The sequence below is a fragment of the Canis lupus genome, chromosome 16 (assembly GCF_003254725.2).
Source record: "Canis lupus dingo isolate Sandy chromosome 16, ASM325472v2, whole genome shotgun sequence".
Classification (NCBI taxonomy): Eukaryota; Metazoa; Chordata; class Mammalia; order Carnivora; family Canidae; genus Canis; species Canis lupus.
Window position 1 is genome coordinate 57,894,230 of NC_064258.1, and position 27,742 is coordinate 57,921,971.

The 27,742-nt window shown below is 41.4% G+C and overlaps 1 protein-coding gene across 1 annotated transcript in view; it reads left to right on the forward strand.

Annotated features, from left to right (window-relative positions):
* Positions 1–27,742, forward strand: part of CSMD1 (CUB and Sushi multiple domains 1) — a 1,869,137-nt gene that overhangs the window by 56,091 nt on the left and 1,785,304 nt on the right. The gene's annotated exons all lie outside the window — the stretch shown is intronic.

A 27,742-nucleotide genomic window follows, 5' to 3' on the forward strand; every position in this document is an offset into this window, starting at 1 on the left:
GTTGTGCGCCCCGCATTGGATGCCTAGACTGTCGCACGCCGGCGGGTCACTTTGAATGTTTATGTCAAATATGTTGTGTGGGTTTATGTCGAGTATTTTATCAAATATTGTATGTTTGTACCAAGTAGTTTTTATTTGGTATAAATGTGTGGACCTCCCGTGGAGGCCCCCCTAGGAGCCTGTGGAGCGACACCTGTGAAGAGCCAGCCTTACTGCACGATGCCATCGCTGTCCATCCATCCCTCCATCTCTCCATCCCCATCCATCCATCCATCATCCCTCCATCCCTCCGTCCCTCCATCCCCATCCATCCCTCCATCCCCATCCATCCATCCATCCATCCATCCATCCCCGTCCATCCCCATCCATCCATCCATCCATCCCTCCATCCCCATCGATCCATCCATCCCTCCATCCCCATCCATCCATCCATCCATCCATCCATCCATCCATCCATCCATCCCTGTACCATCCATCCTCCATCCATCCATCCCTGTACCATCCATCCATCCCTCCATCCCTCCATCCCTATCCATCCATCCATCCATCCATCCATCCCCATCCATCCATTCATCCATCCCTCCATCCCCTCAGGTGCCAGCACACCCTGGAGCTATATGCTGTGAAAATGCCGACCACAAATCCTCCTGAATTATTTGTATCAAAGTGCAGTTTTTGAAAAGTAATTTTTTTCTTTCTCTCTTGAAGTCGCAGAGCAACTGCTGGCATTTACTTACCTTCTGCACCAGCAGCTCTCCCCTTGTTGGCTTTGAAATTAATTTTCTTTATCTTGACACAAAGACCCAAAATATGACTTTTTTTTCCCCATAGGAACAGACGGTGAGGAGGCAGCAAAAGTTGCAATTTACCAAAAAGGGGGATACTATATTTAAACGGCATATTAATACATGATTATACAGCTGGACAGATTGTGTTCCTCCGACAGAATGTTGCTGTTGCTTTTCTGAAATTCGCCAGTGCTATCATAACACCGAGTGGGGAAGCATGGCTAATGGGAAGGAAGGAGGGAAAGATGGACAGAAAGAGAAAAATCTATCCTGGACAGAGAACAAATCAAGGCAAGGATTAAAGAGATTAAATAATTCATGCTGCCAAAGAAAGCGCTATTCTTTGATTCCTCAGAGTAAGGGAAAAAAAAAAAAAAAAGCTCTTTTAACTCATCAGCAAAGGAAAATATTTATAGTATTTTTAAAAATCTGTCTCGAATCCCAGCATTTTGGCTCCATACCTATCATGTGCCTATAATAATGCACTTCAGTATGAGGCAGCAGTTTTGAGCCATCGGAAAAATTACTATGTTTTGCCGGGTGTGGGGGCAATAGAAATGACCTGTAGCTAAGGATTTGAACTATCGAACAGGGAGGGAGGATTTAGAAACCATATTAAATATATAAATATTGATATTTACATCAGCTTAAAGATAAGTGATTTTTAAGGACTTATGGAAACCGGCTTATTTCTGGGTTAGCGCCCGGGGCAGTGCTGGTATTTGCTCTCCTGCGACCTAACCAGCTCCCTAAAAACACATCCAGACCCATCGGCCTGCGGACTACCGCGTGCCGCACTGTCAGGTTCCCAAGACAAGACCCTACGTGACAAACCGAGGGTTTTATTTTCAATTAGCTTCTAGCTAAATGCTTTCATTTATATTTTATTTTAATTGAACTGGGCTTAATGAGGTAGTAGATTATTTCTATTCAAGACAAACTGCCAGAGATTTTGGAAGCCTTTGTATCTTTAGCTCACAGAAGGAACAGACTCATAGGCGGTTATTCTAGTTTCTGAAATCAGACATTGGATGTTTTATTTTTCTCCTCTAGAAATATGTCAAGTGTGTAGTTACTTGATACCAAATGTTACTTTTTAAAATAATTTTATGTAAAAGTCACTTTTCTAACAGGAGACAAAGTTATATTTAAAAGACTTCCCAAAATGAAATGAGGGGAAGAAATTCAAAGTTTACACTTTTAATTATAGCTGAGCTCTCTCTATTGATTTGATGAATCTATCTGGATGCCACTGAGATGAGATTGAACATTGAAAATTTTCCAGTAAAAATTGCTTTAGTAAATGCAATCATGTTGTTGTTTAATATGTAATTACCCAATATTAGCAGCATGCATTTTATTTATTAATACCTGCATTAAACAATCCCGCAACTTAGTCATAGTTTTGGTTTTCACTCTGAATGTGAACAACCAGTGAAATAGCACGAGGATTTGTTAAATAAGCATCGCAAGGATTCAAAGAGTATTTGTGAAACACATATACCCACATAACAATCAGTACACTCAGGACTTCTGAAAATGTCCTGAAAATATACTGGAATTTAAAATGTTTAACAAGCTAAATATTTACGAATGGCTTTTTGAGTTTCCTTCCCTCTGCCTTTGCAGGCGTCCCAGGCTCCACAGATTGCTTAGTAAGGACAATAGACAGGGACCGGCTCAAAAGTTAACTCTCGGTTTGCTTTCCTTTGTGTCATCTTAAACCTAAATGTCCATATAATTCCTTTTTCCAAGGGAGACAGAGCAGAGATATTTTGTGATTGCACGATAAAGGTAGTTTATAGCATTGCAGCAAAGGATCCAAACCTCTCTGGTGAAATCGGCTGTGGGTGATTCAAAATTGTAGGAAAAACCAGTATTTCCATGAAAGGAAGCAGGCTATACTTGAATCTATTAGGTCTGCCCCAACGTATCCATGCAAGACATGGAGAAGATAAAAATAATAAAATCAATCATATAGGCCGATGGAAAGTGAAGATGCTTGTAGAGCCGCCTGAATCCCCAAGTAATGTCTATGGCCCAGTTAAGTCAAGGATATTTAGTAGCAGATTTACTTTTTTTGTGCCTATTGATAATATATTTGTTATATTAATGTGTTTTTATTTTTAACCTAAAGTTCAATAGATGTCTCTACATTTGGGATTCTAAACGATGCTAAGTACTGTGCTAGATGGTGGGCTGCATAAAAGAACCAGACCCAGGATCTAGGAAACTCAAGGAAAACATAACTAAGGTCAAGATGCAGCCTGGCCGCGTGATGGTAGCAAGTCAGAGAAATGAAAATTTTGCCGGTGAAATGTCCCCTCTTTCCATATCTGTATGTCTACACTTTCTAGAACTTGGCAACCGTCCTGTATCCAAAATTAACAATTGGCTAGTATTATTCACAATATAAATGACCTAAAAATTGATACCTGGGGTAGGGAATATTAATATTTCTGGATCTGGCAGGAACTAGTCTTTGGAGAGACAGGTGATAAATGTAATTGTATTCTTATCCTTGCCAATCATAGCAGGGGACCGTAAACTAGATAGAAAATATGCTGGAGTGAGGGATTGGCTTCCAGAGCTCTAAACGCGGCTTTGGTTGCGGACACCTTCCAGCACAGCTGTGCTGAGTAAACTAATAATTAGCAGAATGTCAGATTTCACTTTCAGAGCTTATTTCTCAAAGTCGTGTGTGGATACGTAATCATGTGTATGCGCACGCGTGTGTGTATCAGTTACACATGAGGCTTTTTTGCATAAAACCAGTTTTAATAGTGATATGATTAATTAGCACAAGGCTTCTGTGCGACAGGACGTGGTTGCATGCTGGAATTTGGGAGCATCCTGCAGATTCCCACATTTTCCACGAGTGGAGAACGTGAAGCACTCACGTAGGGTGCATATAAGGCCACGGAGAGGTGCGACGGAGACTGGGGATGGCTCCTCTCACTCCCCCCACCCGGTGGCCTCTCTCTGCCACCATGTGCCCGGCCGGGTCCCTTCTTCATTCTGCTCCTCAGCTCTTATTAACTTTAATACAATGTCCAGCAAACCATCCCCATCGTCAGGAGGTAAATGCGCTTGTGAAAGGAGACCTCCAGGGTCATAGCCAGAGAGCTCGCCAGCCCTGCGGCCCAGGGTGGCTTTGCTAACCCAGTGCCCTGCGATGCCCCTGCTGTGGGCCCTTGGGGGCCGTGGCCCTGGCCGCCACCCTCGCCCCACTGTCCCCGGCTTCCCAGCGGGGCCGTGGCTGGTGTGATCCCACCTGAGGTCCAAGCTCCAGATGAAAACTACAACAGGCCCCGACGTTTTGTGGGGGACATGAAGAATGAGGTGTCGATTAAGCGAACCAGTTGAAAGATGTGACAAGGGATTAAATCATTCGCAGACAAACGGGCCGAGGCCCGTAGAGAGGAGCCATCCCTCACCCCCCTGAGCGCATTGGCCAGCACGTCTGAGGGACCCAGGCAGGCCCTTCCCGTCTGAGGGAGCCCAGCTCACAAGCCTGTGCATGGAGATGGTTTGTGAATTAGGCTCTTGGATGAGAAACGCCTGCCTCTTGGAGCTCCGAGACGTCAGGGAGTCCTTGGGGCGCGGGGTTGGCAGGGCAGCGCGCTTGTCACCCAGCCTCCTGGAGGCCCGGAGTCCGAGAGCCAGGGGTTTGACCTCGCTGCTTTCTCCTGAGGCCCCTCTCCTGGGCTCGTGGTCGGCCGTCTTCTCCGTGTTTCCACACGGTCTTCTTTCTGTCCTCATGTCCCCCAAGGGCCCCTTATGCTTCCTAGAAAGAGTCCTGTTGGATTTGGGCCTCGCGTTAGTGATTTCATGTTAACTTGACTCCCTCAAGTCCCCAGGTCCAAATACAGTCACTAAGGCTCTGGGGATTAGGGCTTCAACAAGTGGGTCCTGAGGGGACGCAGTTCTGTCCAGCAGAAGTCTTAGCAGTCATGGGCACCTGTCAAGCCCTTACTTTGGGCCACTTTGAGAGTTTTTGTGGGGTCTCGTTTAATGATGCCACAAACCTATAAACGAGGTGGCATGATGGTCGTTCCACGGATGGAGAGCTGAAGCTCAGAAAGGCTAGTAACTTGGTCAAGCCAGCGAATTCACCTAAAAAAAAGTGTATTTTGTGGAGATATATTGGACACAAAACATAAGTAGGTTTGAGGTGTTCCCTGTGTTGATCTGACACACGTATATATTGTTACAGGATTGCACCTCCATCATGGTGCCTAGTTAGCATTTCCTTTTTGCGCCAAGAACAGTTCAGATCTACCCTCTCCGGGCAACTTTCAAGTATTCGATACAATATTTTTAACTCTAATCACAATTTGCTGCTTTCCATCCCCAGAACAAACTCATCTCATAATTGCAGGCTAGAACCCTTTGACCAACATCTCCCCACCCCCCACCCTACCCACTAGGAATCATCGTTCTCTGTTTCTACACGTTTGGCTTTTTTAGATTCCACGTATAAGTGAGATCACACGGTATTTGTCTTTGTCCATTTGGCCTATCTCACTTAGCATAAGGCCCTCAAGTATTTGTGGAGCCTACTGTGCACCAGCAATTATCCTACAAATCTGTAGATATGTCGCCAACAAAGCAGGGCAAGCACCTACTCTAGTGGTATCAGCGCAGCTAGTGAGTGACCAAATACATCCATGGTGGATGGTGAGAAGTAGCCTGTGCAACCTTAAGCCGATGGTGTGTTGATGGGTGGTCAGGGAAGTGTCGCGGCACGGCGGGGTTGGAGCTGAGGCCTGAGGGAAGCAGACGGGTGCGCCACACTGGTTGGCATCTTGGGGAGGATCATTTCAGGCGGTACACAGGCAAGTGCCAGTCCTGAGCTGGAGTGTGCTCAGCGGGCTTGAGGAAGAGCCAAGAAACCGGGGTGGCAAAGCAGAGGGACTTAGAGGCCAACATGTACATATTGCTCCAGACGTGCTGGGAGCCAGGGCTGGGGAACAGGGTGCATTGGGGAAAGGATTTTTACTTTAGCCATAGTGGCGTGGGAAATGACGGGAGACTTGTGTTTGAGTAGACTTGTGCTTGAAAGGATCGCTAGAGACTTGGGTGGAAAAGGTTTGGAAAACTATTTTAATTCCAGTGGAGAGAGACGGCCCGTCGGATGATCGGATGAGGTTGGGCTCTCTGGTGACTCTCGCTCAGATTCTGGATGGGTCTATGGAAGGTAGGGTTTACGGGGTGGGTGGGTGCGTCTGAGTAAGAGAGAAGTCATGTTCGGATCCAAGGTTTCCCGTGTGAGCAAGTGGACAAGTGCATTTGAGTAGTCGCGCTGATTTTACCTCCCAAATCTGTCGCATCTGACACCGACCCTCTCAGGTGGTCCTAAAGCTTAGCTGTGACCAGTAGCCACCACCCCGCTCCCCCTCGCTCACTCTCTGGGGGACATGAGGCCAGGTCGCCAACTCGGGAGCCTCACAAGCACCTTTCACCTCCACGTCCCTGACAATCCCTGGAGCTGTCGGACAAGGATTCACACTCAGATTAAATTAAACCAGGCCTTTCAAGTAGATAACCCAGTGCTGGGAAAATAGCGGTTGGTCAGTAGATGTTGTCTAGATAAACGTTCTTGTTCAGGCTGAAGTTGGACTTCTCTTGGATTGGACGGCACCGTGTGGGGATGCTGCGGGGGGCGGGGGTCCTGGTGCCGCTAGTTAGGACCCAGGCAATATTTCATCCTGTCGGTCTTGCAGCCTCACTGTTCTCATCAGGCCTCTCATTAAAGGCATCCTGAATCATGCCTTTTAGATATGAGACATCTACTTTGTATCATCTAAGGAAGAAACTACCATGTTCTGTAACTGCGGGTTTCTTTTCCTTTTTCAACTTGGGTCCAAGTGAATATTTTATTTTTATTTTTATTTTTATTTTTATTTTTATTTTTATTTTTATTTTTAATTTTTATTTTTATTTTTTATTTTAATTTTAATTTTTATTTTTATTTTTATTTTTATTTTTATTTTTATTTTTATTTTTCCAAGGGAATATTTTAAAAGTTCACTAAAACACGTATCCTTGTTTACTCTACCAAAGAACCGGAAACAGCTTAAGGACCATGGATAGGGAACTATTTAAATAAATTTGGAGGCATGCATAAAGGGCTCACCCATGTAGTAAGCGTGTAGAGATGGGGCAGCAGCATGGAAACGTTAACAAATAGAACAAATAAAAAAGTAACTTGCAGTATAGATTGTAAAGTCCTGTAAACTGTGTTAACTCTGTGTTAACCAGGACAAAAGAAAAATAGAAACAGAAAGATGTCCGGCACGACTCTGGCTCAGAGATTCAGGGGTGAGTGCACTTGATTTTAATCCTTTATTGTCTTTATTGTTGATGTTTGATTCCCCCCCGCCCCCAGAGCTTATATCATTTTTTTTAAACAAAATGGTTCATTAAAAACACAAAGGATAATGAAAGCTCGTATGTTCACACTGAAAAATTATTACTACCCAGTTTTGAGATCCCAGATTTTTTTCGTGGAGTAGTCACTGGCATTAGTTTGAGAAAATTATGGTCAAATGAGTAGTTCTCACAAACAGAGGAAATATGGGAAAAGGTAAAGAGCGTGTGGCAGAGGCACGGAATAGGATATTATACAAGATGATAGGTGTTTTATTACTTCCTTTAGTCAGAACCATAAAAAAATCCATGTTTATATCTGATACGTCCATTTATTCATTTTTTCCACAAGAAAAAATAAATATAATCGTGGCATCCTCCCTTACCCTGCAATTTGAATATTTCAGACTCGAAAGGCTTGCCTGTCTGTCGGATTTATGAAATAGTAGTCTCATGAATATCAGCATCGATATAATAAAACATGAGGCCTCAAAAATTCAAAAGCACATGTCCATTTAAAAATATTTGTCTGTTTGTTTATTCATTTAGCTTTGGCTTTGTGAGCGCTCACTTTTGCACTCGTTAGCTGTAAATAAATTGCTGAAACTGTAATAGGAAAACAAAACATAAACCTCTGGCTGAGAATGGATTTAATGCATAGGAAAATAAAAGATAGAGATATTTTGTATATCCAGCAAAATAGGAGATCAGTCAAATATAAGAAATGTCAGAAGGAACACACATGTTGAATGGGAAGAACACAAGACTAGAAATCATTGAGTTTCGTGACTTTTGTGGTCGATTTAGAAATTATTACAAGTGAATTCAACAGGAAATACATATTCTAAATACCAAGTGCCTTATAAAATGCTAAAAAAACATCAGAATTTAAACAGGAAGTCATATGACTAGAAACCAGTTGGGAGGCCTCTGGGTGGCTCAGTGGTTGAGCATCTGCCTTTGACTCAGGTCGTGATCCTGGGGTCCTGCAAGGGGGTCCTGCTTCTCCCTCTGCCTGAGTCTCTGCCTCTCTCTGTGTCTCTCATGAATAAATAAATTAAAAAAAAAAAGGAATGGAAAAGAAATAAAATGAAAAGAAAAGAAAGAAACCGGTATGGCCATCTGCTGGTCTTCAGAAATTAACCTGCAAGTTGAATCATTTCAGCCCATTCCTCTAACAAAAAGCGGTCCACACTGTAGAATGGGAAGCGACCATGCGTTACTGTCTGATTTAACCGAGTGGGGACTGCCCTGCTCGTGTCCACTACTCGGGGGTTTGAACAATCAGAGACACCTGTAATGCTAGTCTGCTGTGTCTTATTAGGCTCCAAACTCAAGATCTTGTGTCTTGATTTTGACCCATGAGATATTCGAGTACATTTGATGATAACTTGAAATACTTAATGTATCCAGCAATTTACATCATTCATTCGTTCCCCAAATATTTATTGGATGTATTTGTGCAACGTAGATGCTATGGTGGATACAAAGATTGTTAGATTCCTCAAGATAGAGGAAGAGATGGTATTTGGAGAGAGAAGATAGGGCTTCTTATCCCAGCTTTGTCTTTCACTAGTTGGAGAAACTTTGGAAAAATCTCTTTGCTCATGAACCCTAATCTGTAAAATGAAGATGGTATGATGGGGATATCAAAACATTATCATAAACGAGAGAATATGTATGGAGGTTCTTCAGTTCTGCCATCATTATTGTTTGCTGTTAATCCTTTTATTGAAAATACCATATAGCTAGTTCTCAGTACAACAAACACAGAAAAAGTTCAATTTCTTAAGAGGAAGACTCCTCTTACATGAGTGCTCTTAGGTTATTTTGGTGAACATTATCTTAAAAGCATCACATGAAACCATCTCTGCGGCAGCCTCACCGTGGTCATGTAAATATAACTGACGTAATCAGAACTCAGGCAGTCGTAGGCTCGTGTCGAACCAGGATTGTCAGTTCCCTCTCCAGCGTAGAAAGTGCCCATAGATTTTTGTTTGTGGACCCGGATGCTTTAATGCATTATCAGAATTGTGAAGGAAGGGACATGAAGTGTTTATAATTTTCCCCCACAGTGATTGGGATTTCACAGGAGCCAAGAGGACAGTAATGAATTCCATTCAAATTCCAACACTTTGCACGAGAATGAGAAGATGACTCAGATTCCAAAGTTGAGGATGACTTGCTAACCTACTTCCTTTCCCTATAAAAATCAAACTAAAGAAACCCATTCAAGGAAATAAAGTTGTCATAGGGCATAGGCTGTGTGGTAGACCAGTTGCCTCTACTCTATGTCATTTGATAACTACAAAAACCTAATGTCACAGTTATCAGCTTTGATTCCAACACAGAATGACCTCCTCAAGGTGCCTTGGCGAGCACCTGCAGTCATCTTGACAGCAGAGCCCTGATCGTCCCACTGAGCTCTTTTCCTGGATCAGTGAAAGACAACGGAGCAGGGCAGAAATTATTATGGAATAGAGAAAGTAGAGAGTACCCAGGTCTACGTGATAGGAGGTCATAACCAGGAGCTAGAGTCTTACATTTCTAATTTCTCAAGTTAATGACACTTCCAGAAAGAGCAGCCCACCCTCCGCCAGTCCAGAACCACCCACTCCACCCACTCACGTTGTCTTTGAGGACGAGGCAGGAGTCAAGTGTGCAGGGGCAGAAGGAAAAGAAGCTATTTAACAAGTGAACCGCTGCATCTATTGCTATGTGACCCTTGAAAGAGAACCTTTGGCGGTCATGCAGTTTATAAGAAAATGATTGTATTATACATTATAAGTTGCTTATTCTAATTTCATGCTGGTATAACTGATATTCCAAATTATTTCAAATCCCATTTAAGGTAGTTTTCTCACGTTTAAAAGGTATTTCCATGATGCTTAGGTAGCACCTCCCCACCTAGCGTACGTAGGTACATGCTGAGGACTTTGTTACTGGATCCATGAGTGTATTTCTCTTTTAGAAGATCTCAGGGTGTGCATAGACCAATACTGGGGATTACAGGAAGCTCAAGGGACGTGATTCCCTTTTGGAACTTGGACAAAGCTCTGGTTAGGATTCCAGCTTAGGAAGGGCTTGAGAAAGGACCTATCAGAGTCGCTGCCCTATTTAGGAGAGAATGCTTCTTTGGGTGCTTAGGGGTCCTCCGGCAGCCACTTGTAGGGCTCCAGAATCATATAGGACTGTGAGAACACAGCGTGCACATAACGTGCAACGGGAGGATCTAGTTCAAAGGCCGTAGGACAGATTTTGACCGCAGGACAGATTTTTGGATGGTACCATTTCACATGTGGACGAGGTATATTGTTCCTTCTATTTGCATAGCTTCTCTTCAGAAGTCCATGCATTCCTTTTTCAGAAAATAAACACAGGATGTGCACCTGCATACCCTGAGCACAAATGGTTTGGCCAGTGACTTACGGCAAGTCAAATTTTAAGATGGGAAGAAGACCTGTAAGCTATAATACCAAACTATTAAATGTTCTTATTGCCGAATGTCTCTATGACCTTTAATTTCTAAATTCGCTCACATAAAACATCATTTTGCAAACTATTTTGGTCAGTGTAATTATAGACAATGAGAAGCACGGGGTGAGATGGGATGCGGCGGGGAGAAGTTACGCAAGAAGGCTGAATGGTGGGTGCGTAATTGCATGCACGTACTCTGCTCTTAGAGCTGGGGATATAGTAACACACGCACACATGCACAGCTTCTGGCCTTCTAGAATATGCTATCTAGTGGGAGATACATAAAAGCCAATGGGCAATTACAGTACAGTGATTTTCGGGATTATGGCTGAGAAAGCCCTGTGTTCTGGATCCACATTAGAAGGGCAATTTATTCATGCTGGGGATTCTCAGAAGCCTTAAATAAGAAGGAAGCTGTAAGATTGGATCTGAGGCAGAGCTGGCTATGCGAGAGAGGGGCATACAGTTATTCCAGACAGATGTAACAGTATGTCCAAAGCGCCAGAGGTTTGCTTCTTGCATGAAATGTTCAATTTCGGCTGAGTACAGCCCTTGTTGGGCACTCTTTCAGTTTCAGTGAAGATCCTCCAAACCTGAATAAGACCCTCTTTCCCATGATCCATGAAACCAAAATGTACAAATCAAATGGCTGGTGGAGAAGAGCAAATAATTAGAACAACAGTGATCAATTTCCTGTTGAGGTGAGTAAATATTACATACATATTTCCCATACATGCAGACAGATGCACACACACACACACACACACACACACAGGGGAACACACCATCACCTCTGTGAGGAATTAATATTCCTTGGTGATCCTTTTACTATCTGAGTGAAATAAAATGTTTTTTTTTAAATATACGTTGTGCATTAATATGCATCACAATTTCTATGGTCATGGCTTAAGATATTACCCAATAATTAATGATAATTAAGATATTTCAATAACTATTATTTTGATAATTAATAATAATTAGGGTATTGTAATAATTACACAATAGTAAATGTGTAGATATGTTTACACACATACACACACAACTGTATATGCACCTACACATTTGGAAAGTGTGGGGTTGTCATCAGGGACAGTGTATAGAAGTTCTTAAGATGATCCTGAAAGGCATAAAAAGCACATTATATGTACCATTAATGTAAAGCAATAATGATTTTGGGAATGGCTCTGGAAGATTCAAAAGAATCTATACTGGAATTTGAGTTACTCTGGGTACACCCTCGTATGAACACTCCCATTCAGATGGGCTAACTGTAGATGTTGTCTGTTGCTTATAGAAGCTTCTGGATGGAGGATGAGAGAGGCAATTAGAAGTACCTTGAGGGCGCCCGGGGGAGCTCCATGGGTGAAGTGTCTGCCTTCTGCTCAGGTCATGTGCTCGGGGTCCTGGGATCGAGCCCCACATTGAGCTCCCTGCTCAGTGGAGAGTCTGCTTCTCCCTCTCCATCTACTGCTTCCCCTGCTTGGGCTCTCTCTCCCCCATTCTCTCTCAAATAAATAAACTTAAAAATCTTAAAAAAAAAAAAAAAAAAGAGGAAGTTAACTTGAAAGTGTGCTGTTTCTACCTTAACTCACAGTGACCATTTTTGAGAAGAGGTCCTAAGTAGCTTTGTCCATGAGTACTAAGGAGGATGATCTTGTTGCAGAGATATATTTTTCTGTTGATTAAACTTGATTTTCAAGTTATGACTGAGTTTTCTAGATTCTTCATAGCAGCCTTTCCAGCGTGTCTTCTGACTAAAGACTTTATTATTAATTTTCTAATTTTCCCCAGTGTGAACTCGAACGGTAACTTGAATCAGTTGATTCAAAGAATTATGAGAAGAATATTATTCATGATAAATGTGAGCATAATTGAGGACAAAAACTACAACCTTTTTAAGGGTTAAGCTCAATGAGCACCAGATTCTTAGGAAAAGTATTGACTCATTATTACAAATATTCCATAGATGAGGTGGGAATGTGACCCTACGAACGACTGATTTATCTCAATATTGCCTCCTATTTGTCATTTTCTTTAATTTGACTTCTTACTGTGTTCACTCTGATACAAGTATTATGAGCATTGATGTTAAATCTTTTTATATTATTGTACAGAATATTAGAGTATTGGATATCAAATCATTTCATGTTGTGACCATGTTTTATAAATGACATGAAGCTAATATGGACTTCCATTGTTTCTTCAAGATAAACAATAGCCTGCTTAAATTGCCACAGAACGGCTCATAGATAATACAAGTGAAATCTCAGTCAGTTTTTGAAACTGAAAAAAATTGGCCATATTTCTACTGTTCCAAAATTATTAGTATATTTTTATCTGCTAAAAACCTAAGAACCAGCGAAGTTTTTAGCAAGAAAGTTCTAAATACAGTGGTCAGAATTATTATTTTTTTTTATTCAAGGGATTATTTCTGCATTATAGCTGTTGACTAAGTTACAATGTATTTGGATTTCGAGTGTATTTCAACTTCACAAGATTTTAATTTTACATCAGAGACCTTCAATCAGTATATATATATGCATTTATATGTTAGGTTTTTATAAATGAGGTATAAAATGTTACTTACAAACATAAACCATTGTTTTCTCTATTAAACTATAGCTTTAGTCTATACATCCCTATGTCTCTAGGACTTACGATTCATACTTTTTGTGCAGAAGGAATAGCATTAAGTCATAATGAGCAAAATGGCCAGAAAAATAAATAAACACACAAATACTAGAATCTCATCTAATTACCTCTGGTTTATTTAGCCACTTTTAATGCATTTTTAAAAACTTACTTTTTTTTGAGTGATAGGAAACTATGTTTTGTTAGGCGTGTCTGTGTGTGATGGTCTTTGGGACACACATAGTACCTCGCAGACACAAACTGCACATAATATAGGGACACCTGGGTGGCTCCGTTGGTGAAGCATCTGCCATTGGCTCAGGTCACGATCCCAGGGTCCTGGGTTTGAGTCCCACATGAGGCTCCCTTCGAGGAGTCCGCCTCTCCATCTTCCTCTGCCTGCCATTCTGCCTACTTGTGCTCTCACTATTCATCTCTGTCAAATAAACTTTAAAAAATCTGTAAAAATAATAAGCATAAACCCATAGTGTATACATGCACATGAGCATCCGGTTAAAGAATGCCAGAGTTTTGATGAATTTATGGAAAATTTATAATAAAATAATGAATTTACTTAACTGAAATGATAAGACTGGGTAAAAAAGGACATATTTATCATTTTAGTCACCTGATTCTGCTATCTCTCACCTTGGTACCTTTTAAAGCACAGCCTCACAGTTTTTGTCTAGATGTTGCAACATGGTTTTTTATGTTACCTCCGGATCCTCTTCTTATGAAAGATTGGAGCAGAGATAGCTCTTAGGCAGTGAACTGGAAAATGGGTAAGGAAGCCACAGTGTGTGGAAAGGACAGGAGAGGGACATGAGGCAAGAAGGAGCACCAAGGGTTGTCATGTGCCTAGAGGACATTCACCGGACTCTGAGATTTCCAGCAAAGAAAACCAAAAGGACAGTAGGCTGTGTGACTTACAAAGCTCATAAATACCAAAATAAGTCCGTGAAAGGCATCCCAGGTATGACGGCACAGAGAGAGGGCAGTGAGCCATGCGCCTCTGCAGCCTGGGGCACAGTCTCCTTTGCCACACGGCGTCTGCTGCACGAGCCACGGGGCACTCACACACCGTCTCATTCAAAGGAAGACTTCCTCAGGGTGGGCACGGCGGTGTCCACGGCAAATGCGACAATTTCAGGACTTCTTTTCTCCTTTGGAGTCACCCCTGAGCTCCAGTCCGATTGTGCAGAACTTGCCATATGTTGGATTTGATCACTAGGAACAGTAGATCTGACATCTGTGTTCTGAAGACACAGCACACTCACTGCTCTCCCTGGGTCCCGTCGCTGCGGATGCCTGCTTACGTGTCTTATGCCCTATCGGTGCTTCGTAGGCAGCCACCCGTCAAGATGCAATGTTACCACGGCTAGCTATGTAATTTCCTCAAAAGTGAAATGTTCTGAGAGTTTCTGCTAAATGAATCGTCCATTTTTAATATTAGTACAGCCCTCCGTTAAGATTGTGGGAGTAGCTTAGCATCTAACTGTAGCTTTGCTAAAATATGAACCTCGGAGCCCCTTGCTTTTGGTCACAAAGTCACGACAGCTGTGTTACTTTACAAGACTTGCCTAAATAAAATCCTCTAGAAAGAAAAATTTTAGATTCTTTATGGAAAATATTTTCATTAGAGGTTATTGCTGCAAAGTTTCCAAGATGGGTTAACTTGATATTTAAAATTCTTGCATTTTATCTTCCCGCGGTGTGTTCCCGAGTAGGGAAGAATTTGATTTTCACATGCGCTTTCTCTTTCTAGACAACTGTGTTTAGTCTTTATGTCTCAATGAGTAAGAAAGTGAACTTTCCTTACGGATTGCAAGACGATCTTCATTGACAAATAGTCGACCTAAAGTCAGTAAATGCCATATTGTGTGTTTCAATACATGCTAATTCTTTCATGGACAATTTTTTCCAAAGTCTTGTGCCATAGTTATTAGTTGCACATGAACACTTTCCACTATATCTGCTGATGTGAAAAGCAAGTTCTTATGTTGATATTAGCTCAGGTCCTTATAACCCTAATGAGCTATTCTTCTCTTTAGTTTCCTAGTTTTGGTCCTATATGGAGCTGCCTCAAAGTGCTCCCACAGAGAATACTCTACTTTCTTTTATAAAAACATTTTTATGCCCTAAGTTATCTTCCTGACTTCATCAGATGCCTGCTGAATCACCACCTGTCTTATTGGCATCAGGACATGATTTGAAGCACAGGCTTTGCCTTTCCAGGGCAGATCCAGTCTATTCTACGAACAAGTGTCAACAGGTGTGGCGAGTGCAAGGCTCTGGGCCAGGGTTGGGGACTGGCAGAAAAGAAGGGCTTCCTGTAGAATAGATGACACGCACAGGTTTATACATGCTCCCCGTGAAGACCCACTCTTGCCTGGCACCTATGGTTTACTGAAAAGATCCAACCAACTTGGAATAGGCAGGATGCCACTCTGACAGATGGGTCTCCGCATGGCCAAGATGCCAAGTATTCTATGCATCAAGTGTCTCTGCTAAAAGTTTGAGTCTCCGCCAGGATTATCCAAATGGATGTCTGTCTCCAAACCTGGACATGATGTGTATGGCATGATGCTTGCACTCATTCCACTGCTGCCAGGCATTAACTTCCACTTGTTTAAAGGTCTAGACGGGAAGGCTTGAGGACTAATAACCCCGAGTTAAATTGGATGCAATAGTCATCCAGCTGTTTCTGCTTCCTGCCCTCTACTGGGGGCATAAGTCTGTGAGAAACCTAGAGCTCTGCTCCTTAATACACGCTCTCTTTCTTGGAAACTCAAGAAAGGGAATTTTTGCTGGTTATGAAGAAAGGAAGATTATATGCAGATATGTTGTTTTATTCTCTATATTTGACAACATAAATACCTTGATATATAAAATATGGGGGAGTTAGTGATTTTAAGGCCATGTGGAATACAAATGAGTAACAGTCTTTTACCATTACAGTGAATTCATGTAGGAAAATCTGCTCTTGGGGGGAGTAGTGTGGAGTGGGTGGACTGTGTCTATGAAGATCAGTATCTGTGCTAGATTTTTGTCTTTCGGTAATCACATTATACATATATAATGATGAGCATATAGATTCGATAGTCTTCATTCCACAATTACACTCTCTAAGAGCTGACTTGGCACAACCTAACTTGATACAAGGAACTGAATGTGCCCGCAGAATATTTATCGCAATGAAAATACAATGGCTGTTACTGGGTAATTTGACATGAAGCAGAAAAGTTATTTTCTTCTTTGCATAAAATGTTCTTGTCGTATTTTCTTTGTGTAGAGATCCGGGTACTATGAATATTGATCGCCCTTCCTGGGATCTCAGTAGGGTCCTATGAAATAGCAATGAGTCAATCTCACCAAATGTCCACAGGTTCATCCTAAGGAGCTTGCCACACACATTGTAAGATGTGAACTTACTTAGGCAGCCGCATAAACTGAGCCCGTGTATTGTGCTCTTGAACGTGAGAACATCTAATCCGTTTGACTTCTTGCCTTCCTGGAATTCATTGCTATGGATTCGTGTCTCAACGGATGATCTTCTAGAAAACCCACAGAAGGAAAAGGAGACTGTACCACCTATATTTTGTAATATTTTGAAATCAAATGGTTCTCTTCTCCCAACTCATCCATTCATATGTATCACTCTAAAAATTTTTAAACCAAAACCAAATTATTTGGTCTGTAACAGTGTAGCATCTCATTATTTAAAATCTTGGGGAGGGGGTTTGATGTTTTGGGGGGGCTTCTTCAACTTTATTGAAGAAACCATTCAGGAAATGGACACAAATATCATCCTTAGTTTACAGTCTTTCTCTTTCTCTCTGCCTCATGTAGGTATCCTATAGTCAGCTGTCTCTTCAGGAAACGTTTTTAAGAAAATATGTGAAATAATAATTGCTGAATTTATAGTTTAAAACCTTAATTGGATACAATTAATTAGTGCCCTATTTTTAATAGATTCCTTTGATAATCATGTTAATTAGAAGGATGCACAGTAATTGGGTCCTATCCAAACTATAATATCCCTACAGCTGCTGGCTGGAGAAGCTTTTCTAGTTATGAAGCCCCAAAGAATATGGTGGAAAGATTGGCATGCAATTTGGCAGCTGTGTACATAATTCTGGAAACACGTGGACTATTTCCTCGCTCACAGATTTGTCAATGGGTCTACCTAAGATTAATTACAGTCAAGAAAACTATGAAATCCGAATTCTAATCTGTGAAATATATCTGGTGGACCTAAAACTCAAATCTTGGCCCAGCAGCCAATGCCTCAAAGCAGCTGAGGTAGAAGCTGATTAAGTGAGTTGTAGATGCAGGCGTGCCGACTTGTCCCTGCAGAGATCTAGGAGGGCAGGGCTCTTGTTGCAAGTAAGGCTGCTGGGATGGCATTCACTCTCGATTTCATGCTGATGGACAACCGGTCACTAAGAACATTCAGTAAAGAAACATTTGTTGGCCATCTCCCTAGGCACTCTACTAGGCCTGGAAAAACAAGGAAAAGAAATGGCCCCAAACCCCAGAAGCTTTTCTGGGAAGAGAAGCAAGGGTGTAAACAAATATTGACAGTAATTACAATGAACTGTGACAAGGGCAACAGTGGAACTCGGACTGCTACGGGATTAAAGGAAAGGTAACATCACCTGTGGGAGCTGGGAATGCTCCCTGGGGGTAGACCACATGCAAAAGTCACATCTTACCCAAAACAAGGAGTCCAGGAAGCCTTTTCATGCTCCCCCTTACAGGTTTAAAAAAAACAACTGGTGTTTTATGCCATTTGGCCTATAAGTCTTTTAAACTAATTGAAATCCAATGGTGCTTATCCTATTTCTCAAGGACCAAACAAACCCAACCACCACCACCACCACCACCACCACCAACAACAACAACAACAAAACAATGCTAAACTCTTTGATACTTGACCGAAAGAGAGCAAGTGCTTAGCAAGGAAACAAAGAATAAAATAATGAGAACGATGCAGAGTGGGGATGCCAACCACCATGGCAAAGCCACCGAATATGGGATTGAGTCACTGGGTACAAAGGTTTCAACATTTGGTTCTTTGTGTTTGAAAGAGTTTTCCGCAGAGCTCTCCTTCTGTTCCCACTTCTTTCCTATGACGTCCTCTCGACTAAGGCAATGGCCTCTGTGAATTCCCAGGTGCTCTTGAAGAAATAGTGGGAGGGCTGTCAGGGTGGCTCAGTCAGCTGAGAATCAGACTCTTGATTTCAGCTCAGGTCATTATCTCAGGGTCATGAGCTAGAGCCCCACATCAGGTGCCATGCTCAGCAGTGGCGGGGGCGGAGGAGGGGAGTCTCCCTCTGCCCCTTCCCCCACTTGCATGCAAGCTCTTTCTTAAAATAAATAAATAAATGTTTAAAAAACTAGTGGGAAAATGTTTACGAACTTAATGAAGTCTTCCCTCTTCTTTTACCTGACTATGACAGCCTGTCCATGTTCTCCCCAGCATCCCTGTTGGGTCTAAAAGCAGACTCCACTATGCTCAGCAAGAGAACTTCCTTAGTTTTAAACATTGCTTTTTCCTTCGAAGTGATGTTGAGTGCTAGAAAAATGTAGGTTTTGAAATTAGAAAGACCTGGCATCCAGGCTTTTTCTCGTACTAACCATGTAATTTCTGGCAAGTTTAAGAAATTTCTCTGGGTCTCAATTTCTTCATTTAAACTTTACAAAATACAGATAACTTTGTATCCTGGCTGGGAATTAGATTTCAGATGGGACGCTCAACGGAGACCTGGCACATTCTAGGCATTTAAAAAGTGATAAATATAGTCATTCTTATGGTTGACTTATTACTTTCTACCCCTTCTCTGTTATACAGTGAAAAGAGTGTTTGTTTTCGCTGGTACCACTTGTACAATCAGGGCAAAGCACATTTTTTTAGGAATCAACGGACTTAAAATCCAATCGAATCATTCCGTCTGTGAGACTCATTTGTTTGTTTTTGTTTTTTAAAATATTTTATGTATTTATTTATTTGAGAGAAATAGTGAAAGATAGAGAGAAAAAGAGGGGGGGGACAAGTATGGGGGACAAGGTGGGCAGAGGGAGAGGGAGAAGCAGACTCCCCGCTGAACAGGGAGCCCGACGTGAGACTCAATCCCAGAACCCCGGGATCATGACCTGAGCCAAAGGAAGATGCCCAACTAACTGAGCCACCCGGGTACCCCATGTGAGACTCATTTGAATGACGATTCTAAATAACAGTAATATCTCCCATAAATTGAAAAGTGACGTGTCTGACATCACATTTGTTATAAATATAGTATTGTTTTAACCATCACCACAGTCCTACCAAGACTGAATCGTGATGGTTCAGAGTAACTATCAGATGTCTAATAAGCGGTCAGGCTGGATTTGATATGTTTCCGTCGAATGTCAAAAGTCTGTGCTCTGCCCACAGCACTGCACTGAGAGTGTTTATAGAGAAAAAGTAAAACCCCCAAATTGATAAATTATTAGCAAGACTTCTGTTCCTTCAAATTAGAGTAGGGGGGAACTATAACTAAGTGGATTGATATTTAGGAGACCATAGAAACATCACGTTAGAAATCTCAAGTGCTTTAAAAAAAAATAGCGTTAACTTTTGAAATTGTCTGAGCAGAGAAAAAATCAGATAACCGTGACTTCTCAAAAATAAGTTTATTAAAAAATAAGTTTATTATTTTCCACATTTATATGATATATATACAGAAGTATACACACACATATATATTATCTTAGATTGTATATTTAGGGCTTTCTAGTACAAATTTTTTTAAAAGTCTCATCTATGTTCATAGTTACTTTTCAGTTGAAACCAGGTACCTGCATATGGATAGATTGCAATAGTAGTCGATAGCACATAATTTAATCATAGCTCAGAACTAGTTCTCAAGCATTGCCAGTTACTGAATTGTTGTGGGGCTTTACTTGTATGTATGGACAGAGCAACATGAGCAGAAGAGACATGACGAGGGAGTGAGAGGGTGTGGGTAGTGTGCAGGGCCGAGGTTCTCTTCAGGGGACATCCTGACCTCTCTGGACCTCCGCTATCCTATCAGCCAAACAAGGAGGCGTGATGGAGTCCCCTCCCACCTAGGACCCTCTGAGGCCATGACAGCAGGACCCCGTGACAGGGTTGGGAACTTCTGAATCACTGTGGGTGTGATGGGTCATGGCAGGACGACAGAGGCCATTTTTTCCTTCCACAGAGATGGATTTTCTAGATGGGGCTTATCTTAGTGCAGGTCAAAGTACAGCCATAGGACTTGAGTGTGCCGTTTCCGTAAGGGGATCATCAGTGAGCCTCAGAGGGGGTGCTGTCACGTGGGCTTAGAGACATGAGGACACACCCCCAGGTCTAGTGAGCAAACTGCAATATAGCAGGAAGTGGGCCAGAGACTTCTACTTGAGGGGCCTTGGAAAGTCCCCACACGGTCTGCAGCATCTCTCCAGGTGGATTCCATCTCCTGGTGCTTAAAGGAACTTGTTCTTTCAGCCCATTTAGAAAGACTTTGTTTTTCGTTTTTTGTTTTTTTTTTTTTTCTTCCATTTAGAAAGACTTTGAAGGAGTTGTCTGTTCTACGTATTACATAGACATCTCCTCTAGGAACTCAAAGTGTGTTTGTCAGGAGGTTCCAACGTCTGCAGAAGGAGGTGAAGAGTTGCAGTGACTTGACTTTAAGACAAAATATCACAGTGAGGTAGAGACCTGCATATTACTCACGTGACTTCGTGAACCTGTAATCCTGAGACCCGGTGAGTTGTGTTTTGTCAGACGCCAAGGGAATTACCTTACAGATCTGTGCTTTCAGAAAGCAGGGTCACCACGCTGATGAAGCCCATCATCCAGACTCTCATACAGGGTGGGCGGTGAGGACAAGCCAATGGGGGGGTCATTTGCACTCACCAGCAGCACACACTTTGAGGCAAAACAACGACCCTTAGTTTGCACTTGTCCATGAGATGAATACGCTGTCTCATCTGACAAGGGAAGTGTTTCCTGTTCAGGTACCACAGAGGGTAGTGGCCGTTCCCTGTCCGCTTCACAGGAAGTCCTAAAACACACTGACAGAGAGCCTGAGAGCATTTTATAAATGGGGACTGTTCACCTTTGTGGGAGGATCCGATTAAGATGTAAACAAGGGACATCTGGGTGGCTCAGCAGCTGAGCATCTGCCTTTGGCTCAGGATGTGACCTCGGGGTCCCAGGATCGAGTCCCACATCGGGCTCCCCGCAAGGAGCCTGCTTTTCCCTCTGCCTGTGTCTCTGCCCCTCTCTCTATGTCTCTCATGAATAAATAAATAAAATCTTAAAAAAAAGATGTAAACAAATAGCTACATGTCTCAAATTTATTATTACAGTTTATTATTATTTATTTTATTATTATTATTTATTACAAAATAAATTAAGTACATATAATACCATGCTATATTAGACTCAAGTTGTCTAATTTATTATATATACACCATATATATTTGTAATATATATCATTATATGTCATATATTAAAATATATGATATATGACATTTATAATCTATGCTGTATATATTTACCATATAAGTGTATATCCTTATATTTGTTTAATATTTATATATTTATATTTAAATTCTATGAAATTCTGTATATATTAAATTATATACATTTAAATTATATGTATATATTTTTATCATATATGTTTAAATTATATATGTATGTGTATACATACATATGTTTAATCTTCTATTTTATGTTCCACAACTTTTCCTTCGATATGAGAATTTGGGCAATTACTATAATTGAGATCTATATGTATATAATAGAAAGTGTAATAAGAGGGAATTATAATCCTTATGAGGATTTTGTTTTTAAGTTTCTGGAATGTTTTTACAGGTCAACTAGTCTCAAATCATCACTAAATTAAGGAACTGGAAGGCCGGAGAGCTTATGGGATTTTTCAATTTAGGGAAATGACATTTTCAATTATGCATCCCTTGATGGAGTAGAGCAGCAAACGGTCCTTGTTAGACTCTGGAAACTCAACGCTTCAGCAAATGCCCCAAAATGTCTGGGTAATGGGTTAACTCAGAGATGAAATAAAGCCCGAATCAAAATCACAGATGAGAAATCAAATAGAACTTTTTTTTTTTTTTTTCCAGAGATGTGTTCGAATAGTACTCCCAGGATTTCATTGCTTATGACATTTAAAAGCTGAGTGTATAGAGCACTAAAAATACCCTGTAGGGAACAATCCTATGCTGGCAGAAAAAAAAAAAAAAATGTTCAAGAGCTTCAAAAGGTCCCTGCTATTTTTAATTTCTACTCGCACACTACCTTAGAGTGAGTAATACCTTTGCAAAGTCTACTATGTCGGTTGATGCTGCGGCAAAGCTCCTCGGCCGGAAGAGGCATCAGACACTATTCGAGATCCCTTACATGTTCTTCTCCGTTGTAAGATGAGTATCTGTAGTAAAGAGAGGTGGCGATTTAAGAACAATTGCTGACGTGGACCTTTGTGCCAGGCCTTCCGCTACGTGCTCCTGGAACCATCAGAGGAAACTGTTGAAGGCCTGTGCCAAATTTCCATGTCTCCTAGCAATTTTGCCTTAACCTGGGTTACAGGTACTGGTGCTCCCTCCAGTCCAGTCTCCCCGGAACCCACCATGGGAACACCTGCCACCTTCTTGAACTTCGAAAGGATTCACCCTGCGGAGCGCCCGGTGCTGACCCCGGGCCCAGGGCTTCTGCTCTCCACGCTGTCCCCACCTGCCCACAGAGGCACTGCGGGAGCTGGAGAGGCCACCGGCCTTCCCAGGGGAAGGGAGGCCGCACCTCTTCAGGTGATCAGCCTTCGTACCTGGGAGACCCAGCTCGCACCTGCTGAGCCACCGTGTGGCGAAGGATAAAAAGTTGAAAACACAAGCTTTCTGCACGCTGCCGTGTCCCTGGGACGTTAGACCTTGTCGTTGGCTTCATACGGGAATTACCTGTGCTGTACTTTCATTGTTCCAAAAATTGGCAGTTCCGAAGCCGTCAACTAGGGGAGCTCGTTATTACTTCTGATTTCAGTTGTTAATTGTTGTGGTTTGAGTAGAGTTCCGAGATGGGAAGGAGGTGGCACCTGCCCGTGCGCGCTCAGCTCAGCGACGGTCCCTTGCAGCAGGTATTGGCACTGACCAAGGTGCTGTCCCCAAGGCTCGCTCCTTTGCCACCGCCTCTGCCTCATCTTAGACGCTGTCGGTCCTCCCAGGGGTTAGTTAGCACAAAACAAACGGCTGGACGAGAAGCAAGAGGATTTTATTCTTTCTGGGAGCATTTATTTGAATTTAGATAGCAAATTAGAAACCTCAAAGCAAAGCTTCCTCATCGTGGCATTTCAGACAACTGGTGGTTCTGTGACGGGCTGTGGGCTGGGGGGTGCTTCCTGGTCGCTCAGGGTCAGGGCCTCCTTGACCAGGCCCTGCTGCTGAGGGGAAGCCAGGTCTTTCTCCTCTTAGCCTCCCTGCTCTGGAACTCTAACATCTTGACTTGTAATGTTCCTTAGAACCGCAGGATGCCCTCTGTTCCTCTCTTTACAAATATTTACTGCTGTATGACTTGCTTTAAAGATCAAAGTTTTGGAAGGCTCAGCGGTTGAGGGTCTGCCTTGGGCTCAGGGCATGACCCTGGGGTCCTGGGATCGAGTCCCACGTCGAGGTCCCTGCAGGGAGCCTGCTTCTCTCTCTGCCTGGGTCTCTGCCTCTCTCTCTGTGTCACTAATGAATAAATAAATAAATATATTTTCAAATAAATAAATAAATATCAAAGTTTCTGATCGCACATTGGACATATATTATCTTACTTCCAAATACATTATCGTGTAACCAGCTGATGGTTATGAGTATTTTTTATTGCCATCAGGTAAACCGTGAGCTACGGGTCTTCTGCTTGAGTATTTGCACAATTTCAGACAAAATAGCTCATAAATAAAGATAGACACCTCCACAATTTACTTATGCTTTAGGACAGTATCATTCTTAAGGGGGAGGAAACATCACCAGGAGGTAGCTTTAAAAAACAAGAAGCATCAGGAATAGAAACCACAGATGCACATTTAAGACCTAAGTATAAAAATGGTCATTTTATCCATAAAGTGATTGCTAAATAGAAATCAAAACAGCCAGTTGCGGTTCACTCCAGGGAATCGAGATTCACACTCTAAGTGAGGCTGTGGGGCCCTGGTTCGTCACAGAAACACAGTGTTTTTTAATTAAATCATGAGTCTTCCTGAGGGAATATTGCATTAAAATCCAAGCAGATCAGAAATAATGGCGAGATCTACATGCCTAGTCCTTGGTAAAGTCATTACATTAGTCTGCTGATGATCAGGAGGGAGGCATTTCAAATTACGGCAGCAGTTTTACAGAGTAGATAATTATGGCAAGTTATGAATGACAGAAATTACTGCAACTACAGTTTCCTTTTTTTGTCTTTGCTGCTGTTTTGCATCCATTATAGTTTCTTTTTATAGCTTCCTTAGTTATCTGCAGTTAATTAACATCAATAAATGACTGGAAATGCTATATAGTACTTTGATTGCATTTTTATCTTTTTTGTTTCTTTCTTAAGCAAACTGTCACTCTCAATGTCTCAGGGACTGTTGTTAACATTGAGATGAAAAGGAATCTTGGTATGATCTTTCTTTTAAGATAACTTAAAAGTTTGACTCTTTGGTTTCAAGTTGCATGATTTATAAGTTTTATATTTTTAAAGATACCCAGGGTTTCTATCAAAATACTACCTGGATGGCTATAGTAGTGTACCACCAACTTCGCTGCCTTAATTTCCAGTGATGATAGGAACACAGGTACAGCTCATGGTATCTCTGAAAGATCAGCCTAGGATGTAGGGAAAATGTATTTTTTTTTTCGTTAGGAGAGTTAGTCATTGACTTCTTTTTTTTAGGTGGGTACCGTTTTGACTGGGTTTTTTTTTTTTTTAATTTTTATTTATTTATGATAGTCACACAGAGAGAGAGAGAGGCAGAGACATAGGCAGAGGGAGAAGCAGGCTCCATGCACCGGGAGCCCGATGTGGGATTCGATCCCGGGTCTCCAGGATCACGCCCTGGGCCAAAGGCAGGCGCCAAACCGCTGCGCCACCCAGGGATCCCATTGACTGGGTTTTTGAAATTTGGATGCCGTGTAATGTTTTCCTCAATGAGAAGTTTGTTTGGTTTTGGTTTCCTTAGCCTATAAGGAATAGTGATCAGCCTTTGTACCTCATCTTTGTTTATCCTTTTTCCCAGTGTTGTTGGGATACGACTGACACATAACATCATATTAATTTGAGCTGCACAACACAATGACTTCCTATATGTGTACAGCACTGCAAAATGATTACCACAGTAGGTTTAGTTAACAATAACTTAGCCTTTAACTTTTTCTAGTTTAAACTAATTTTTTGGAAGATCACTACAAACACTTAACTGCCACTAGAGGACCACTTAGTTTTAAAATTTTCTGACAAGTGTCAAGCACTGCCAGTGGCACATTCCAATTCTATTATTTGTAAAAATATGCAAGAACAAAATAGATACTTTTGGTATTACTTAAGCTACATGAATTATTGGGAAATCCAGATGTTCTTTTTCATGCTCTCCTTTTTGTAGCTCTACATTTGCAGTAATACTAGTCTGTTAAATTTACAGTATTTTTGTAGAACCGATACTTATTACAGGAAGTTACCTGTGTATTTCGTTAAATGGCCAATAGTAACTTCAAAAACTGGTCCTATATCCTTGATTACTAATATCCAAGTTATATGTGGGTACTACTTATAGAGGTATATATAATAAAAAATAGTTGAAAACAAAATATGTCCATTAGTAGTGCTATACTAGGTTCATCCAATGGAAGACTATGCAGCTTTATGTGTCTGATATAAAAGAGTCCGTGACTTTTATTATTGAAGGTAAAAAAATAATGCTAAGTATGCTAATGGGAGTCTGTTCCTTGTGTAAAAACACATATATATGATATGTATGTATATGTGGAACAATACAGAAAAAGTAATAACTAAAATAAAAAGTGCACATGTATGCAGATCTCTAAGGGTTCGCATATTGTATGGGCAGCTGCGTTTCCTGCCAGGCTGGGTGTTTACCGAGACCAGAGGCAGACTTATTTTTCACTTTTTCTTTTGGTACATGTTAGATTTTGTTCCATGTGCAGGTATTGCCTTTCTCTGAAGAGAATAGGATTGGTGAGATAATGTAAATATCACAAAGGTTATAAAGAGATAAGCATAGAATGGTCGCACGGCAGACACGACATGCCAGTATAGACTCAAAGGAAGAGTTGAGATTTAAGTGTTTCATATAAAACATGTCATTAAGCTGTTATTTGCTTTGGAAATTACATTAAATTTTTCACTTAGTCTTGGAAAGATAATAGCGTACACTCCTTTTCAACAAACTTTATCTATACATAGATACATTTATATGTGAAAAAAATGAAGATCCTAAGTATGTATGTGTAAGTATATTGTATAAATGTGCATTTACAAATGCCAGTATATGCTTATATACTATGTGTATGATATGTAATGTGCACTATGCATATTCCATACTTCATCCACTTAGCCAAATAGCCAAATATATTTGCATCAGATCATCAGATTGGTATTTCCTTACATGTACCTCTTAAATGATGTTCAGATTGACCATAAGACTTTTGGCATGATCTCTGGCTATAAAGACCAGTCCTTGACCAACAATTCTTTCAGGAGCACCTGGGTGGCTCAGTTGCTTAAGTGTCTGACTTCAACTCAGGTCATGGTCTCAGGGTTCTGGGATCCAGTCTTGTGTTGGGCTCTGTGCTCAGCAGGGAATCTGCTTCTTCCTCTGCCTTTGTCCCTCCCCTCCCTCTGCGTGTGCTCTCTCTCTCTCTCTCTCTCTCTCTCAAATAAATAAATAAAATAAAATAAAAACCAATTTTTAAAATATCATCAGGTAAAATGGAGGTTGTCCCTATGGCTCGTGTGAAGTGTACCTCTCAGAGATGTGATGCTACTTAATGCAATCCATCTGATCTCTCTGAGAATATGTAATCAGCCTTGTGCTTACCTACAAAGAAATTACCTCTGCCTGGCATGCACTCACCATCCTCTGTGCAATATGAATGCTAGCCTCGATAGCGTTGGTTGCATCTTAAAAAGCTACAAAGAGTTTTGAGATCATGCCAGTTTTAAATTATAAATGTAATATGGGGGAAGAGCTAATAAAAGTATCAAGAAAAGTGCAGAAATAACTGACTTTTTCTTTCCTTTTTTCCCCCCTTTTGTGGAGAGACAATATTCTTACAGAGGATCATTTTAAGCAAAGAAGGATAAAAAATGAATTATTTGGAAATAATTCTTAGCTATCGCTGAATTCTATGGAACTAATAATAATGGAAGAATCAACAAATTGATTGATTTCAATTATAGAAAACTATACTAG